Source organism: Ursus maritimus, unplaced genomic scaffold (assembly GCF_017311325.1).
Source record: "Ursus maritimus isolate PB19 unplaced genomic scaffold, ASM1731132v1 scaffold_9, whole genome shotgun sequence".
In the NCBI taxonomy this organism is placed as follows: Eukaryota; Metazoa; Chordata; class Mammalia; order Carnivora; family Ursidae; genus Ursus; species Ursus maritimus.
In genome coordinates this window covers 30,164,428-30,183,466 of record NW_024427107.1, presented here as the reverse complement: position 1 = coordinate 30,183,466, position 19,039 = coordinate 30,164,428, and the positions used below count along the sequence as shown (strand labels likewise).

Here is a 19,039-nt window from a genome sequence, read left to right as displayed (position 1 = left end):
ACCCTTATGACCAAATAATTTTTGATGAGGACAATCCAATGGGGGAAAAGAATCATCTTTTAAACAAATGATCAAATGGTGCTGGAACAACTAGATACCCACATAGAAAGAAAGAAAGAAAGAAAGAAAGAAAGAAAGAAAGAAAGAAAGAAAGAAAGAAAGAAAGAAAGAAAGAAAGAAAGAATTTGGACACCTTACTCAGAGCATATACAAAATTAACTCAAAATAAAATAAATGTTAGAGCTAAAACACTTAAACTTTTAGAAGAAGATACAGGAGTAAATCTTTGTAACTTTGGACTATGTGATGGATTCTTAAGTTATGACTCAAAAACACAACAAATAAAAAGGTAGATAAATTGGATTTCATCAAAATTAAAAACTTCTGTTCAAGGAACACATCAAGAAGGTGAAAAGCAATCCACAAGATGAGAGATAATATTTGCAAGTCATATATATGATAAGGGACTTGCATTCAGAATACACGAAGAACCCTTACAAGCCAACAACGAAAAGATAAATAAACCAATTAAAAACAGGCAAAGGATTAGAACAGGAATTTCTCCACAGATCATATATCAATAGCTCATACGTGCGTGAAGATATGTGCCATCACCATTAGCTATCAGAAGTATGCATATCAAAACCAGGAGGCACCACTTCATATCTCCTAGATTGACTATGATCAAAAAGATAAAAGTTTTTGGTGAGGATGTAGAGAAATTTGAAATTTCACATACTGCTGGCGGGTAAGGAAAACAGTTTGGCAGTTCAAATGGCTAAACATGGTGTTCCCATATGACCAAGCACTTCTACCTAACTAAGAAAAATAAAAACAACCTCCACATAAGAACTTGTACGTGAACACTTAGAGCAGCATTAATCATAATAGCCAAAATGTGGAAACAACCCATCTACTTATCAGAAGATAATAAAATTGGGCTCATGTATATAGTAGAATATTATTGGGTAACAAAAAGTGAAAAGTAATGAAGTGATGATCTATCACATACAGCTACATGAATGAAGCTCAAAACATGATCCTCAGTGGAAAAAGTCAGTCACAACAGACCACATATTGTATTATTCCATTTATATGAAACATTCATAATAGGCAAATTTTAGAGATAGAAATATGTTGTTTTCCAAAGCTGGGGTGTGTGGGATGAGGGTACGGGGTTTCTTTTTTGATAGATTAGATTATGATGACAGTTGTACAATTGTGAATATACTCAAATTAATATAAAAATTAATTGAATTGTACACTTTAAATAAGGTTGATTTGCATGGTATGTAAACTCTATCTCAAGAAAGCTATTTAGACAGGGGTGCCTGGGTGGCGCAGTCGTTAAAGCGTCTGCCTTCTGCTCAGGGCGTGATCCCGGCGTTCCGGGATCGAGTCCCACATCGGGCTCCTCTGCTGGGAGCCTGCTTCTTCCTCTCTCACTCGCCTGCTCTGTACCCTCTCTCGCTGGCTGTCTCTCTGTCACATAAATAAATAAAATCTTTAAAAAAAAAAAAAAAAGAAAAGAAAGCTATTTAGAAAAATGCCTACTATGGATCTGCGTCCAGCATCCTGGCTGTTTTGTATGTTGTTTTCAAATTCTCATTCCTTTATTGCTTTTAATCTTAATATGTTTACAAGGACCCCTAGCGTAATGTTAACTAGAAACAATCATAATGGCTATACTTATCTCATCCCTCATATTAAAGGAAAGTTTCTAATATTTCATCATTAAGTATTATTCTTGCCATAGATTTAAGGAGATACTCGACTCATATCTTATGTCCTCTGTAAAGAATTTTCAGACCACTCCAGCCTTGAATCATGTCTTCCTCTTTGAGTGCCTTTGGTATTTATTGTCTGCCTCATGGATGTAAAGATAATAATATTTTTCTGTTCTAATATTGCTTAACACAAAACAACCTTCGAGGAGTAAACTGAATGCTTATCCATAAAACTTCCCAGACCAGACCACAGCAGCATAGAATGAGTTACTTCACCTTTAAATAACCACCCCAGTCATTCAGCATGTAGCACGAAACAGATTTAAAACAGCTTTTGTGTGATTATTAATTAAATTTTATGCATCTTTTATGACTGATCTTATTTCTCTGATTAAGGTCCTGGTGGGCATGGACTGTATTTATTTGCAGGTCCATGACATCCTCAATAAATATTGGTCAAATTGATGCAATACAGTCCTTTTAAAGGTCTGTACTATCATTACCACCCCAGCGTTTTATATTGTATCCATCGCTTCCATTTCTCCATAGGACACACACGATTTTCGGAGATGAAGGAATATAAATTAAGAGCCTTGATTTAATCAGCATGAGCCTAGGGTGGGAGATTCTGCTGTTCTTATCAATTAGCACAACTTCAAAATCAGCAGCAAAATGGTTTTGTAGATGAGGCCCTGCAGAATGCAGTCCATCTGGAAATGAGGCACATCCTTGTTTACCTTTTATGTTTGTTTGTTTGTTTGTTTGTTTTAATTTCTCCATTCTCTTTTAATGGTCAACTGCTTCAGCTCCAATTCTGTACAACCACAGAATCAAAGTAATTTTGAGAAGTTATTCTTGAGGTAATTCAGGCCTAAACTCTAATTTTGAGGGTGAATAAAGAAGAGAATAAATCATTCATGAAGTTCTTGTAGTGACCTGATATTAGTACTGTAGTTAAACCTTCCCAATTGTGTTCTATTGATTGGGAAACTAAACTATGATCTACCTGTTTTGCTTTCCCTTTCTCATTCAAGATTTTCATTTAATGAACTGGATGGTGAGCTATGAATTGTTGCCATTCCTTGGGCCACTGAGTTAAAAATATCCAGGCTTTATCAATAAGAATTATAGAGTGAGATTTTTAAAGTCTGCCAGTATCACCATAAAAATGTGAATAACATCTTTAGATCAAATAGTACATAAAAGAAGCTTTAGCAATAAAAATTAATAGTGTATCCATTTACTGCCTTATGGTCTGCTGCTTATTGAATTAGTCCAGTTGCTGAGGATAAAATCATAAAGCTTACTAAAGAAAAATAACATAAAAACGTATTTGTTTATGATCTTTCAGTACCAAGAGAGGAATCAAATCTGTGATTTGAAAACCATTTTTCAAAAATATAACAGAATACAGAATAAAAAGCAATTTACCTTTACTCAGTAGGGTATGTTAAGACTGCAGGAATAAAGTGAAGAAACTCTCCACTATGTGCAGTTTTTCAAGGTGAAATAAAATCCTTGTCAAATCCCAGCAGTGAAAGGAAATGAGGAACGATGATTAATAACACTGTTGGCAGGACAAAATAAACCTTGAAATCTAAACAATCTTCCATCACACAGAAAGCACATGAATCTATTATCTCTTTGCATTTTTAATTGTTGGTTATTTCTTAAGTACTTCTGAACTCTGTTTAAATGTCTGCAAATATTTTTCAGCATTAAAGTAGGATTACGGAAATTATCAGTGAGCCATATAAATACCTGATAGCTCCTATTGCTTTTAAATATATATAAATCCTTTAGTTTCTCAGGTAGTCACTTAGCAATGCCTCTATCAGCACTGCTTACACACTGTGTCTAACACAGTTACAGGTATGAGTAAAGTGTCTAGATACATAAACTAAATTTCATTGCCGTTTGGAATGCCCTATCCTGGACCATTACTTGGATTACCAGGCTTATCCTTAAACAAACCACAAAACACAATCACAAATATCCTCCCCTTGAATTTTTACCTGATTAACAACTCTTAAAAATTATTTTTCTTTTGGGGCACCTGGGTGGCACAGCGGTTGGGCGTCTGCCTTTGGCTCAGGGCGTGATCCCTGCGTTGTGGGATCGAGCCCCACATCAGGCTCCTCTGCTATGAGCCTGCTTCTTCCTCTCCCACTCCCGCTGCTGTGTTCCCTCTCTCGCTGGCTGTCTCTATCTCTGTCAAATAAATAAATAAAATCTTTAAAAAAATTATTTTTCTTTTTTACCTTGGATTCACAGGTTTTTATCATAAATTGTGTCCATTCCATTTGGGATTGTTCAAATGTGAACACTGATTTTTCCTAATAAGAAAATTATAGTACTATTAAAGGAGAACGCTCATCCTACCAAATTACATGAACTAGCTGTTGTTAACAAATGTATGCCCAAATGATCCAAACAATTTCGAATATTTTGTTTTTCACACACCATTACTAGAAAGGCGAATGAATGTATTGGCAGGGCACTCTCATCCATGTAATAATTCAGAGACCCAGGCTCACAGCAGCTCTGTAATCTTCAAGGTCACCACTGATTGTCTCCATGCCCACTAGTCTGAAGGGGAATAAAACAAGGAGGACTGCACACAAGGGGTCCTTAGGAACCAGGAATGGAAATGGCATGCAGTACTTCCTTTCACATTACACTGGCTCAAATTCAGTCACAAAGCCACAAATACCTCCAACAGAGGCTGAGAAATAAAACCTTACTATGTAGCCAGAAAACAAACACAATTTTTGATGAACAACTGGTTGCTTCTCTCATAGATATATAACTTAAACATTTGATATTTTTTTAACTTGATGAAAAATGTTTATATTTCATTAAAATCCATTTATTTAGACAAGAAAACTCAGGCTCAAAGGAGTCCTATGACTTAATCTAAGGTCACAAGTTTATCTCATCTTTAACTACAAGTCTAACCTTTCTACCAGAAGTTTTCAGCATCCTCAGTGAAATACCAGAATCCTAATAAAGTAGTGTCTAGTTTGAATCAAATATCTCATGCTAACTTAAGTCAAAACTTTTTAGAGGTAATAAATGTATTATAGAAATTGAGAAAATGTCTGAGAAAGAAACCAATATTTCAGATACATAATAGGTACTCAATTATATGTTTTAAAAATTATTGTGACATTTTAACAAAGATAAATCCAGGCCCACATTGTTTCAATGGTGAATTCATCCAAACATTTAAGGAAGAAGTAGTAACCGATTACATACAATATCTTCCCAAGAATATGAAAATAGATCACTTTCCATCTCATTTTGTGAGGCCACCGTTACATCAATACTAAAAGCAGACAAAGAAATTACAAGAAAAGAAAACTACAGACCAATGTCCCTCATGAACAAAGACACAAAATACAATACGTTAAATACAGAAATACATAAAATACATAAAAATCATGTTAGAACAAAGTGGTTGTATCTTGGAAATGCAAAGCTGGCTCAACATTCAAAAACCAATCAATATAACTCATCATATAAACAGGCTAAAAAAGTAAAACCATAAGGCCTTTTCAAAAGATGCAGAAAAAGCATTTTACAAAATTCCACATCCATTCATACTAAAAAACCAAATAAACAGGATTTTTCTAAAAAACTTACAGCAAATATCATAATTAATGGTAAAAGACTGAATGTTTTCTCCCAAACTGGGGAAAAGCAAGAATGTCCATTTGCTCCTATTCAACATCGTATCAATAAGAAAGGAAAAGAAATAGGCATATAGATTAGAATGGAAGAAATAAAACTATCACTGTTTATAAACTGAATGATTATCTACTTAGAAACTCCTACAGAATCTAAAAAAAGGTACAGGTGGAGAACTCCTAGAATTATCAGAGAGTTACAAAATCACAAATTATAGGGTCAGTATATAAAATTCAATTATTTTCAATATACTAGCAATTAACAATTAGATATTGAAGTTTAAAAAGCAATATTATTCATACTAGCACTAAACAATGAAATATGTACTTATGAATTTAGCAAAATATGTGCAGGATATGCATGCTGTAAACACAAAACACTGATAAAAGAAATCAAAGGGAGCCTAAATTAATTAAGAGAAAGAACAAAGCTGGAGGTATCACAATTCCAAATTTCAAGATTTACTATAAAACTGTAGTAGTAACCAAAACAGTATGGTACTGGCACAAAAATGGACACATAAATCACTGGAACGCAAAAGAGACCATTCTTATATGGTCAATTAACCTACAACAAAGGAGGCAAGAATATACAATGGGGAAAAACAGTCTCTTCAATAAATGATGCTGGGAGAACTGGACAGCTACATGCAAAAGAATGAAAGTAGACCACTTTCCAACACCATACACAAAAATAAATTCAAAATAGATTAAAGACCTAAATGTGAAACCTGAAATCATAAAAATCCTAGAAGAGAACACAGGCAGTTATTTCTCTGACAGCGGCCACAGCAACATTTTTCTAGATATGTCTCCTAAGGCAAGGGAAACAAAAGCATAAATTAAGTATTGGGACTACACCAAAATAAAAAGCCTTTGCACAGCAAAGACCATCAACAAAACAAAAATACAATCTAATGAATAAGAGAAGATATTTGCAAATGATATATCTGATAAGGGGTTAATATCTAAAATATATAAAGAACTTATACAACTCAACACCAAAAAAACAAACAATCTGATTAAAAAATGGGCAGAGGATCCGAACAGACATTTTTTCCACGGAAGACGTACAGATGGCTAAAGACACATGAAAAGATGCTCAACATGACTAATCATCAGGGAAATGGAAATCAAAATCACAATGCAATATCACCCCACACCAGTCAGAATGGCTAAAATCAAAAAGAAAAGCAATAACAAGTGTTGGCAAGGATGTGGAAAAAAAGGAAACTTCATGCACTGTTGGTGGGAATGAAAATTGGTACAGCCACTGTGAAAAACAATACGGAGTTTCCTCAAAAAATTAAAAACAGAAATACTGTATGATCCAATAATTCCACTACTGAGTATTTACCCAAAGAAAATGAAAACACTAATTCAAAAAGATACATGCACCCCTATGTTTATTACAGCATTATTTACAATAGGCAAGATATGGAAGCAACTTATGTGTCCATCAATGGACAAATGGATAAGGAAAATGTGATGTGTACACACACACACAGCTATTATATAGCTACAAGAAAGGATGAGATCATACCATTTTCGACAACATGGATTAACCTAGAGGGTGTTATGTTAAGTGAAATAAGTCAGACTGAGAAAGACAAACAGCATATGATTTCATTCATGTGGGAGATCTAAAAAACAAGACAAATGAAAAAAACAAACAAAAGGCAGAATCAGACTTACAAGTATAGAGAATAAACTGATGGCTGCCAGAAGGAAGGAGTTGGGGGTAAAATGGGTAAAGGGTGATACAGGCTTTCAGTTATGGAATGAGTAAGTCCTGGGAATAAAAAGCCCAGCATAAGGAATATAGTCAATGATACTGTAATAGTATTGTACGGTGATAGATGATAGCTACACATGTGGTGAGCACAGAATAATGTATAGAGAAGTTGAATCACTATGTTGTACACCTGAAATTTTTTTTAATTTAAATTCAATTAGCCAACATATAGTACATCATTAGTTTCAGATGTAGTGTTCAATAATTTATCAGTTGCGTATAACATCCAGTGCTCATCACGTCATGTGCCCTCCTTAATGCCCAACACCCAGTTACCCCATCCCCCAACTACCTCCCCTCTAGCAACCCTCAGTTTGCTTCCTAGAGCTAAGAGTCTCTCACAGTTTTTCTCCCTCTCTGATGACTTCCCAGTTTTCCCTCCCTTCCCCTATGATACTCTGCACTGTTTCTTATATTCCACATGTGAGTGAAACCATACAATAATTGTCTTTCTCTGATTGACTTATTTCGCACAGCATAATACCCTCCAGTTCCATCCGCATTGAGGTATATGGTAAGTATACCTGAAATTAATGTAACATTGGGTGTCAACTATACATAAAATTTTTTTTTAATATAAATATGTTCATGTGTTAAAAGACTTTATATTATAAAGACATCAAAATACTCCAAATGGATAATAAATTAAATGCAATCTCAGTAAAAAAATCCCAGCATGATTTTTTTTTGCCAAGAAACTAATTCTAAAATTAATTAATTAATTTATTTATTTATTTAGAGAGCATGAGCAGTGGAAGGGGCAGAGGGAAAGAGAGAGAAAATCTCAAGCAGACTCTGCACTGATCATGGAGCCTGATGTGGGGTTCAATCTTATGGTCCTGAGATCATGACCTGAGCTGATACCAAGAGTCAGATGCTTAACCGACTGAGCCACCCCGGTGCCCCTAATTCTAAAATTTATATGTAAATACAAAATAATTAGAATTGCCAAAACGATTTTGAAGAAAACAATAAATATCTCAATATCTAATTCCAAGGCTTAATATAGAGCTACACTAATTAAACAGTGTAGTATTAGAGAAAACAATGACACGCAGGTCAATGGAACAGAATAAAGTCCAGAAGTAGATCGACACATATATGGTTAATTTATATTTTATAAAGAGGTAAGTGCAATTTTACAGAGAAATGATAGTCTTTTGACACATGGCTCTGAAACAATTGGACATTTATCTGTCTTCAACTTATATCTTATACCCTTCCCAAAAGTTAATTCAAAATGGATCAAAGTCCTATATGTAAAATGTAAAACTATAAAGTTTGTAGAAGAAAACATAAAAGAAAATCTGCACCATTTTATGTTAGACAAAAAAGATTTTAGATCCAACACCAAAAGCATGACTCATAAAGAAAAAAATCAATAGACTTTGTTAAAATCTAAAACATTTGCTCTGCCAAAGATACTCTTAAGAGAGTGAAGAGACAAGCCATACACTAGGAGGAAACATTTGCAAAGCACATATCTCACAAAGGATTTATATCGAGAATTTAAGAATAATTTTCAAAACTCAATAATAGGAAACCAAATAACCCAACTTTTTAAAAGTTTTTTAAAAAAATTTTAAATAATCTGTACACCCAATGTAGGGCTCAAACCTATAACCCCAAGATCGAAAGACACACACTCTACCAACTGAGACAACCAGGCTCAAACAACCCAATTTTTAATAAGTGAGAAAATATGTGAACAGAAATACCTTCACCAAAGTAAATATAGGGATGCCAAATAAGTAGATAAAAAGATGCTCAGAATCATTAGTTATTAGGGAAATGTAAATTACAACCTCAGTGACATACCACTACATATACGTATATACCACTACATACCTATTAGAATAGCTAAAGTCAGAAAAGCTGCTAATAATAATCACTGTGAAGGAGTAGGCAACTGCAATTCTCATACACTGCTAGTGAGAATACAAAATGGTACGGTGGCTTTAGAAAATAGTTTGGCATTTTCTTATAAAGGTAAACATACACTCACCATATGCTCTGATAATATAATCAATCCTAATTATTCACATCTGTATTTGTGAGTTTGCCCACTTGCTGAAATTTATTTATAACCCCAAATCAATACTTGTGGGACTTTTGCAGCCATCCAATGACATGCGCAGAACAATGAAAAACTAGACTAAGCCAACATTCCATGTTCCTAGCTGAGAATGAACAAGGTGGTTCTCTGGATTCTTGTTTTAACTCTCATATTGCAAATAAACGTCCTTTTCTTGGTTTATTTAGTTGTGCTTTTTTTTTGTTTTGTTTTTTTGGTGTTTTTTTTCCATTTTTGTGCTTTTTGTTGGTGATTCTGTGGTTTCAAATAGCATCCAAGTGTGTAATGCTTAAGTGCCGTTTATAGTATTTCCAAACACAAGAAAGCTAGGATGTGCCTTATGGAGAAAATACATATGTTAGATCAGTTTCATTCAGCCATGAGTTACAATGCTGTTGGCTGTGAGTTCAAGGTTAATGAATCAACAATATATATTAAATAAGGTGTTTTGAAACAGAAAACACACATATAACAAGGTTACATATTGATCAGTTGACAAAACTGTCATTGTGGCCAGAGGCTCACAGGAACATAACTCTGCCTTTCCCCTAGGAGCAATGTCTCATTACTTCACTAATTCAATGTTCAAGGTGACTTTATAGAACATTACTAGAACAAGTAATGAGAATTGATTGTGACACTCCTAGGTATTTTCCCAAGATAAATGAACACTCAGATTTAAACAAACATCCATATTTAAGTTTGATAACAGCTTTTTCATAACTGTCCCAAACTAGAAACTACCTATATTACTTTTCTGTTACTATCATAACAAACTACCACAAAAGTAGCTAATTAAGCAACAAGAATTTATTATCTCACAGTTTCCATAGGTTAGATGTCCAGCACATTCTGCTTAGTTTCTGCTTAGAATCTCAGAATCTCTCACAAGGCTACAATCAAGGTGTTGATAAAGCTCATTTCCTTTCTGAGGATTCTAGGGGAAAATACAGTTCCTCGTTCATTTAAGTTGTTGGAAGCATTCAATCCATTGCAGTTGTAGGACTGATATTCCTGGGGTTTTTTGTTGGCTATTAGCTGAGGGCTATTATCACCTTTTAGGGTTAGCTCACATCTCCCTTCCTCTATCTTCAAAGCCAACAACAGCAAGCCAAATTCTTCTCACATTATATGTTTGACTATCTCTTCTGCCTTCCTCATTTACTTTTAAGGACCTGTGATTACACTGGACTCACAAGGATAGTCTTCCTGTTTTAAAGTCAGCTAATTATCAATCTTAATTCCATCTCTGATCTATAGCACCAATTCCATCTACAAATATTCCCTTTTGCCATGTAATATATTCACTAGCTTAATATCAAGGGGCAAGGGTCAGGGGAGCCCAAATCCTGCCTACCACACTAAGCAAAAGTCCTCCAACTAGTGAATAAATAAACTATGGTACATCCATACAGTGGAACACTGCTCAAGAATAGAAACGAAAAAGCCACTGATACATTCAACAGTATGGATGAATCCCAAATGCATTATGCTAAGTGAAAGAAGGCAGATCCAAGAAGGTTACATATTGTGTGTGCCTATTTATATAGAAAGCTAAAAACAGATCAGTGGTTGCCTGGGTTAGGGGTAAGTAGAGGTTTTGACTACAGAGGGGCAGCATGAGGGAGTTTTTGGAGGGAAATGTTATGTATCTTGACTATGATTTGGTCAAAACTCAAAGAATTGTAAACCAAAAGAATAAATTTTTCTGCATGCAAAGTTAAAAATAAATTTTAATAATTATTCTGTTTGAGGCACCTGGGTGGCTCAGTTGGTTAGGTGTCTGACTCTTGATCTCAGCTCAGGTCTTTATCTCAGGGTTGTGAGTTCAAGCCTCATGTTGGGCTCCATGCTGAGCATAGAGCCTACTTAAAAATTATTCTGTTTGTTACTGATACTCTTCCTTTGCTTTCAAAGTCCTTACCCTTTGACTTAGTAGGTACAACACCAGTATAAAGACATGTACCATAAGAGAGTAAGTTTCGTCAGAAGAAAGATGGGTTTTTCCTGGCTTAGAGACGAATAATCTTAGAAGGAGAAAGGCCACTTTTCCTCAGTTTCTTTTTCTATTCATAGGACCCACATTCTTTACCAAATGCCTCAGACCAGTTCCACCAAACTGTTCTCATCCTAATGTCAAGGTCATGCAAAGAATCTGCATAATTCTAATCAACTTTGGTCTCCACATGTTTTTCTTCTTTTCAAGCCATTACAACACTTACCTGTGCTTGACCAGGAATAACCCTTGGTAGCCAGACTCCAAGCACTCTCTAAAAATCGAAAAAGAATATGTGGTGAAAATTACTCTGAAGATTCTTCTAAAAGGAAATAGGTCATTGAGATAATTTTTGAAATCATTTCTGAAAACTCCCATACTAGTTTCTCTCCAGGTCTATAACCGGTAGTGTGGCTACAGAGGGGCAGGAGTTGCCAGATTTTAGGCAGGGATTAAATGAAATTCCTATGATGTGACCCAACAGTTGACTCCTCAGATGCTCACCAGCCATGGAGGGCACCACTATCCTAACAGCACAAACCTCCACGCAGATAGCGGTTGTGCTGTTTGCTGGGGACAAGATTTCTAGTCTCAGGCCATCATTCTGTATCAAGCTTGACTTAATAAGGGAAAGAGAGAGATAAAGAAAATAAAAATTCACCTACTAAACTCCATGACTGAAAGGCCTTCGTATTATTGAAAGGGTGTTGTCCTCACAAAGAAGGAAAGCTGAAATGGAGTTCCGGGGTTATAGTATTTCCTCATATATAGTTGCCAGAGGAAATTGATCTGAAACCTCCTAAACCTTGATTAGAATTTCCCTCCATTCAAGCTTTATTAACTCATTCTAAAACTTTCAATATTTTCTGTGGAATTTTCTGCGTATATATAGAAGACAGAGCTAATGGGTCTTTAATTGTCGGTTTCTTCAAAATTTGCAAAAAGGTTAACACAGTGGGAGTTTTATAGATACAGACTGGTCCTCAGCCTCCACATTCCCCCTCATTCCCATATCAGAAACCAAACCTTCTGCTGAGAAATAGTCACTCAGTAGCTCTAGCTTCATGCTCTGAGAGAAGCATCATGATCCTTGCTCTAAAATAACCTTAATGCAGGATCACAGTTCTGGTAACTGCGTTTCATGCTTGTTCCTAAGCATCACATTTTAGTTTGTATGCCTCCATTTCTTATGTCTGTCTTTCTAGCTTGGTTGCTGTTCCTGAATTCCTCTTCTGGTAATACACTAATCCATACACTAATCACCTATTAAGGTAAGGGTATTTTCTCCTAAGTGCCAGGCTGGCATTTAAAGAGCTTTTTATCCAGTGATAGATTTTTTTGGGTGCTTATTGCAAGGACTTCTGCAAATTGCTCTTTCTTGCTAGATTTTCATTTCTAATTTCTCACCCTCCCTCCCAATGGAATATCCCTCTTTTTCATTTTGCCCCGTTTTCCATCTCCCTTCCAACTGTTTACTGCAGTTTATCATTACCATTAGATTTTGTTAAAGAGGAAATTAGGGCAATTTGGTGTCTGCGTTGTCTGGGAACTGATGCATTATAATGAACCCAGTAATATCACTACCAGAATGAGGACGGGGCTCTATGTGCTGAGTCTGGATGAGACTATGACCAAAGGGAACACAGTTGAGATGGCACTGAGCAGTGAGGTCTTGGGTAAGCTCCCTTCCCACCTCTGAAGAAATTAATGTAATTTCATTTCCCTATCCCTTTCCCTCCAAGTCTTCCCAATCTCTTTAAGAACTTAATCTCTACTTAGACAGTATTATTTGTTCCACTCTCAAAAAAAAAAAAAAAAGTGCAAGCAGCATTATAGAATTGCATTTTTTCTTATAGATCCACTTTTACTAGGTAAGCTCAAGAAGCTAAGAAAGGAAATGTGCTCAATTTAAACTCTGGGATGGGCACAAACTTTGCCTCCTATGTAGGGTAAACCTTCACCTTACACCGGCAAATGTATCCCACTTGCCCCAAAGCATAAGTAGGTACCAAAATAAATCATAGAAAACTAAGATGAAAGGTTCATCACTCATGCCCAATCCATGTGATTATTTGTTTATGTACATTTATGTGTGTATAAAGTACTAAACCCTGACCACCTCACTAAGTTCCCAGATATTTACCACAATGTAATGAAAGTTATGATATAGTAGCTCTTGAATATGGAATATTTAACTCAAAATTCACTTATTTATATCAATCTCAGTAACACAAACAAGGGAGGAAAGCTTCAATTTTCCTGTCCTATATCTTCCTCCATCCAACTAGATGATCCCCTGGCCATTGCATTGTTCTACCCATTCCTCTGCACAGCCCCAAATGGCAATCAATACAGTCAGCTGGAGGTCTCTACCATTATCTGCATATTTTTTCAGAATCAAAGACTTGCTGTTTCTCTACTGACCACCTGCCCCCTGGCTTTATTATTTCTAGCATTTTCACTGTTCAACTAATGACACAAATTAAAATTCTTGAATCTTCTTTCATTTCTCTCTTTCTTTTGCTTATCCCACACACACTCACTTAGTCAACTTTAAAAACATGCTCCTCAGTCCATTCTTTATTTTTATTCCCATTGCTACTACCTTGGTCTAGGTCCTTTGTAGTCTATTCTTTGGACATTGAATAACCTCCAAAACAGTCTCCCTGGCTTCAAGGTTTTTATTTTCTTTAATTAAAGATTTATTTATTTATTTGAGAGACAGAGAGAGAAAGAGAGCTCGCACCCACGTGAGGTGAGGTGCGGGGGAGGGGGGCAGAGGGAAAAGACCCCCAAGCAGATCACCCTCCCCCAAGTCAGGAACCTGAGGCGGTCTTTATCGCAAGACCCAGGAGATATGATAAGTCCATACCAAGAGCTGGACGCCCAACCGACTGAGCCACGCAGGCTCCCCCTGGCTTCAGTTTTATTTCACTCCCCCATCAGTCATCCCAGTTTACCACAGGCAGACTGGCTTTCCTTCCTTTCTAATAAATGGAAGAGATTTAGAAACAGAAAGTTTTCAGTGACTCACAACAGAAAATACTCGATATATATTAGTGAAATGAAAGAATAAGTATTACTCAGAGTATCTATCATGGCACTTTGCATGTGAGAGGCACTCAATAACTAGAATAAATTTTCCAACTGATGTTAATTTTTTAACAGATCTTAAAAGACAAGGTCTGAGTGTATAGAAATCTAAATATTTTCCTCATAAGGAAGGTAATCAGAATCAGCTCTTAAAACATGCCTGAACAATATTCCAGCAATGCTCATACATCTTTGAAATGATCCCTTTGGAGGGATTTTACTTTACTTCTAACTTTATCATTTTCAATGAGTTCATGCTCTGCTTAGTTTCATTCAAGGTTTTCCACAAAGTGAAATCTCCTACAGATTCAAATGTTTCCTCCTAACTCCTGATTCTTTCTGTAACATTTCAGGCATGTCACCATCAGAGCCTGTGTTAAATACAAATACACACATACATATGCATACGCACATGTATTTAACAAAGGAATTAACTTTAAAAACATAAAAGTAAAGTTTCATGCTTATTGCAATATTTCATTTCTTAAGTATTCTTTAAAATTTAAAAGTTGAGTAGTTTTACTTATTTTCAGAGTAAATTAGAACTGAAATCCCTCATTAGAATTCTAAATTTCTAAAAGTCAAAACATAAAAATGACACTAAACCATTTAGTCTATTAGGCAGTTTAATAATTGCTAAAGCCAATTACTTGGGTAATATAAATCTCAAAAAGTGAGTATCAAGCATAAAAACAGAGGAAACAATAAAACTACCCAGCAAGGACAGAAAGTGATTTTTAAAAAATCTCTTTTCTCAATTTTCATGTTACAGGCTATGCCAGTCATGTTTAATAGTTATATAATTTTATCTCCCTAACCAGCAATGACCATTCGCTCAGTGAAGAACGAGATCCACACAAAGTGAAAAACAGTGTGAATGGTTTTCTAAGGTAAAGTTCCTTGAACAAAGTTCATTTAAGACCATTTACTACAACAGAGGTAGAAAACTGTTTCCATTATCCACATAAACCAGCACTGCTGCTGTTAAGTCCAAAGCATCGTTGCCAAGAGTGATGTGAGTCATTAAGCCCCAAGCAGATGCCAAGACTCGGAAGACCCAGGGCATTGCACACTGTTCCAGTGTACCACAGCCCATAACTTCTAGGCAATCAAAGGTCAAATGAAGAGAGCGAGTCTACTATTTGGCGCACACACTCAATTTTTCTGTCTTCCCTGGTGGTCAATAGCATTAACCTGAAATGCAATGCATTTTATACAGAACTTGCCATAGGAAGCATGATTCCTTTAGACAAAACTGGAAAGTGAATTGCCTCTAACATGAATAAGTTGCTACTGCATGCCAATTTACTCCTTTGGAATGATCATGGATGCTCTATTTTTAGTGAAAAGAGACCTAATAATTTCACTAGTCCCAACCCTAACATCGGCACAATCTGGTCTCCATACAAACAACATGAATGCAGAGAACGTCCAGTCAGAAAGAAGCACAGAACCTTGTCTTAGCTCCTCCCGGACAGAGCCAGAAGGGATGGGGTATGAAAGGGAGAACCACAGACTTCTCTTTGCAAGCCGCATCCTAAATGTGAGCTAGAGGAATGAATATTTATTATGCTGACTTTCAAAAGGAAATATTTAAAATTTAAGAAGTGATGAGACAGAAACAGAATGGCAAACATACTAAAAGCCATCCCATAATTGAATGGTTTCTAGTATCCTCAGTCTCTCCCTCTGAAACTTTTCCCTTTCTCTCTTCAAACAGGTTAATTACTACTTTATTAAAAAACAAATTTCAACTCATGTTACTAGTAGTACTAACAACCCTTCTCTCTGTTTCTAACACTCGAATTCCACCTTCTTTTATGCCCTCTTCCCTCACTGTTTTCTCTTAGAACTCCATATTCTAGCCATACCAGACTAGGGACAATTTCCCAATGGCGCCCACTCTTTGATTCCTGGCCTTTGCAAATGATGTTCTCCCATTTAAAAGGTTTTCCATGCTCACCTTCATTTCTTAACTAATTCATAATCAAATCACTTCCTCGTCCAGACCTATTATGACTATTCAGTTAGATTCAACTTCTCTATACTTCAGTCGTATCCTATCTTTATTTCTATTTGATCATTTTTCTTGCTGATTTTACTTGTTGTTATTACTTGACTCAAGATTATTTTCTCCTTGAAGATGAGAACTGTCTTTCATCTCTGTATCCCTGGCCTGAGCATAGTTCCCAACATGCAACACTTACTACTGAATACCTACTGAATAAATAAGTACATAAGTACTTATAAGTAAATAAATAAAATGTATCCAAAGCAATGATTTCACTTTTGATCCAGAAATTTAGTCTCTAGGAATTTACCTAAAGTAGTCAATTATGGAACTACACAAAGATGTCGGTACAAATAAGGGACCTAATTCCATGGTACTGTCTTAAATCTTCAGCTTGGTGGTGGGTATATGTGTGTCTTCTACATTTTCCTTTATGTATTTTTATATGTCTGAAATACACCCTAATTTTTAAAATTAAAATAAAAATATAAGGATATATATAAAAAGCCACACATGAAAATATTTACAACCGTGAACAATTAGGAAAAACAAAAGTACATTTTAATAGAATATGGATAAAACTGTGATATATGAATATAAATTCAGTCTACATATGTATTTAAAAGGATAGTTTAGATGTCTTTCATGGAAAAATGACCACAATATATTATCCAGGGGGGAAAAACAAGCAGATTACAAAATACAAATTATATTATGACCCCATTTATTTTAAATTGTGTGTTAATACAAAAGATACCTTAGAGAATTTTTTTTCTAAAAGATTCGCTTGTGATTCATTCTGGGTGGTAGGATTTCAGGATATATACATATTCTATGCTAAGTACAATTTAAATGTTTTAAAAATAACTTATTTTAATAGTCACAAAAATGTTGTTTTCATTTAGAAAACAATTCCTCAAAATACTAAGTAATCATTTTTTATATTTCTTTTCAAAATCAAAAGGAATCTAGAGGATGTTTATTACTATTTTTATTAGCTGATTTTGATCTTCTTTGTTTTAAAATAATTAATAATCTAGGGGCGCCTGGGTGGCTCAGTTGGTTAAGTGTCCAACTCCTGATCTCAGCTCAGGTCCTGATCTCAGGGTCATGAGTTCAAGCCTCAAAATTAAAAAAAAAAAATATTAAAATAGTTAATGACCTAGAGTTAAATAATAAGGCAAAGAACACACAACAAAACTTTATTTTTTAAAGATATATAAAATTTTTCATTCTTTCTTCTTTATGCTACAATCAGAAAGCAATAAAAAAAAAAAGGAAAGCAAAGTTTTTCTATGTTCATATATTTTCTACCCATATTATGGAAAGAGAAAGATGCAAGTGAAGAGAAAGGGGAAAATGAGGAGTTGATGAGACAGAATAAGGCTGACATATAAAGACTGAACAAGAATTCTCAAATTTATTCAGTCTCATTTCTCTTTGACAGTCTCATGAAAATCTGGATCTTCACCAGAGAAAAATGCCTATTCATATAGCATATGCATCTAAGTTCAGTGGGTCCACAGATTCCATGAAGCACATGCACACCTCAGAACAAAAATTATGACCTAGAGAGACAAGAAAAGCAGAGAACCGCACAGAGTTGGGCACCAAATAAAGAGAAACGAAATCTAGATGCAGATTATCTGTATGACAAACCTTTCTTATTGCTAGAAATTTTTAAATCAGAGAGTCTTTACAACTTCAGATAGGAATAGGCATTAGCATTTCTTGTCACTTATCTTAAAAAATATTTTTTAAAGATTAATTCTAGATTCAGAAATGCAGATGTGAACACCTGCATGGAAGTTTTAATAATTATAAAAGATAAGAGCGTAGTAGGTTCACAGTAGATGACATTCTTTAAATGAAATTTTGTCAAGCCAAGCTTTGTGATCTTGAAAGTCTGGTTTCCCATAATGTAGTGCTGAAAACATTAGAAAGAGAAGCTGCAGGGGGGAGTTGAGGGAGAGGGGTTGAAGTGTGAGGAAAAGACAGAGGAACAAGACAGAGGATCAAAGGAGAAGACAGCTCAAGCAACTGAACTATCTCAACTTTAATCAGAATTTAATTTTTTAAAAATTGAAAGGGAAAGTAGACAATCTTGCAAAACGACATCTGTGGGCTAACTTTAATAATTTACATCTAAAGAACAGTTGTCAAATTTATTCATACTATAACCTAAAGAACTAAAAGTTTGTGTGTTAACAAACTTTTTTATATGCTTAATTTGCTTTTCCGTCTGTAACTAATCTATTCTTTCTACTGTGTCCCACATTATTTATGTAACTAAATACCCAATCTAACCTAAAGTTTAGTCTGATATCAAAAAAGAGCCCTTCAGGATTTATTCAGTCTCTTAGATAAAAATGGTCAGTCTTGGGGCGCCTGGGTGGCTTAGTCAGTTAAGCATCTGGCTTCGGCTCAGGTCATGATCCCAGGGTCCTGGGATTGAGCCCCACATCGGGCTCCCTGCTCCTCGGGGAGCCTGCTCTCTCTGTCCACTTACTTGTGCTCTCTCTCTCTGTCTGTCAAAAATCTTAAAAAAAAAATAAAGGCCAGTCTTGCAAATAACTTTCCTCCAGCTGCTTCTCTTTGTAAGACAAGACAGTTATATTGTTCACATGCTCTGGACTAAAGGCAGCGGGACAATC

General features: G+C 35.3%; 1 long non-coding RNA gene across 4 annotated transcripts in view; it reads right to left on the bottom strand.

Moving 5' to 3' along the window:
- LOC121101710 overlaps positions 1–19,039 on the bottom strand; it is a 213,386-nt gene that overhangs the window by 14,669 nt on the left and 179,678 nt on the right. For 3 of the 4 annotated variants that reach the window (XR_005833708.1, XR_005833706.1, XR_005833707.1), the window contains exon 5: positions 11,508–11,555. The exons of the other annotated variant lie outside the window; for it this stretch is intronic. This is a non-coding gene — a long non-coding RNA (uncharacterized LOC121101710). The remainder of the gene's footprint in view (positions 1–11,507; positions 11,556–19,039) is intronic. 4 annotated transcript variants of the gene reach the window in all.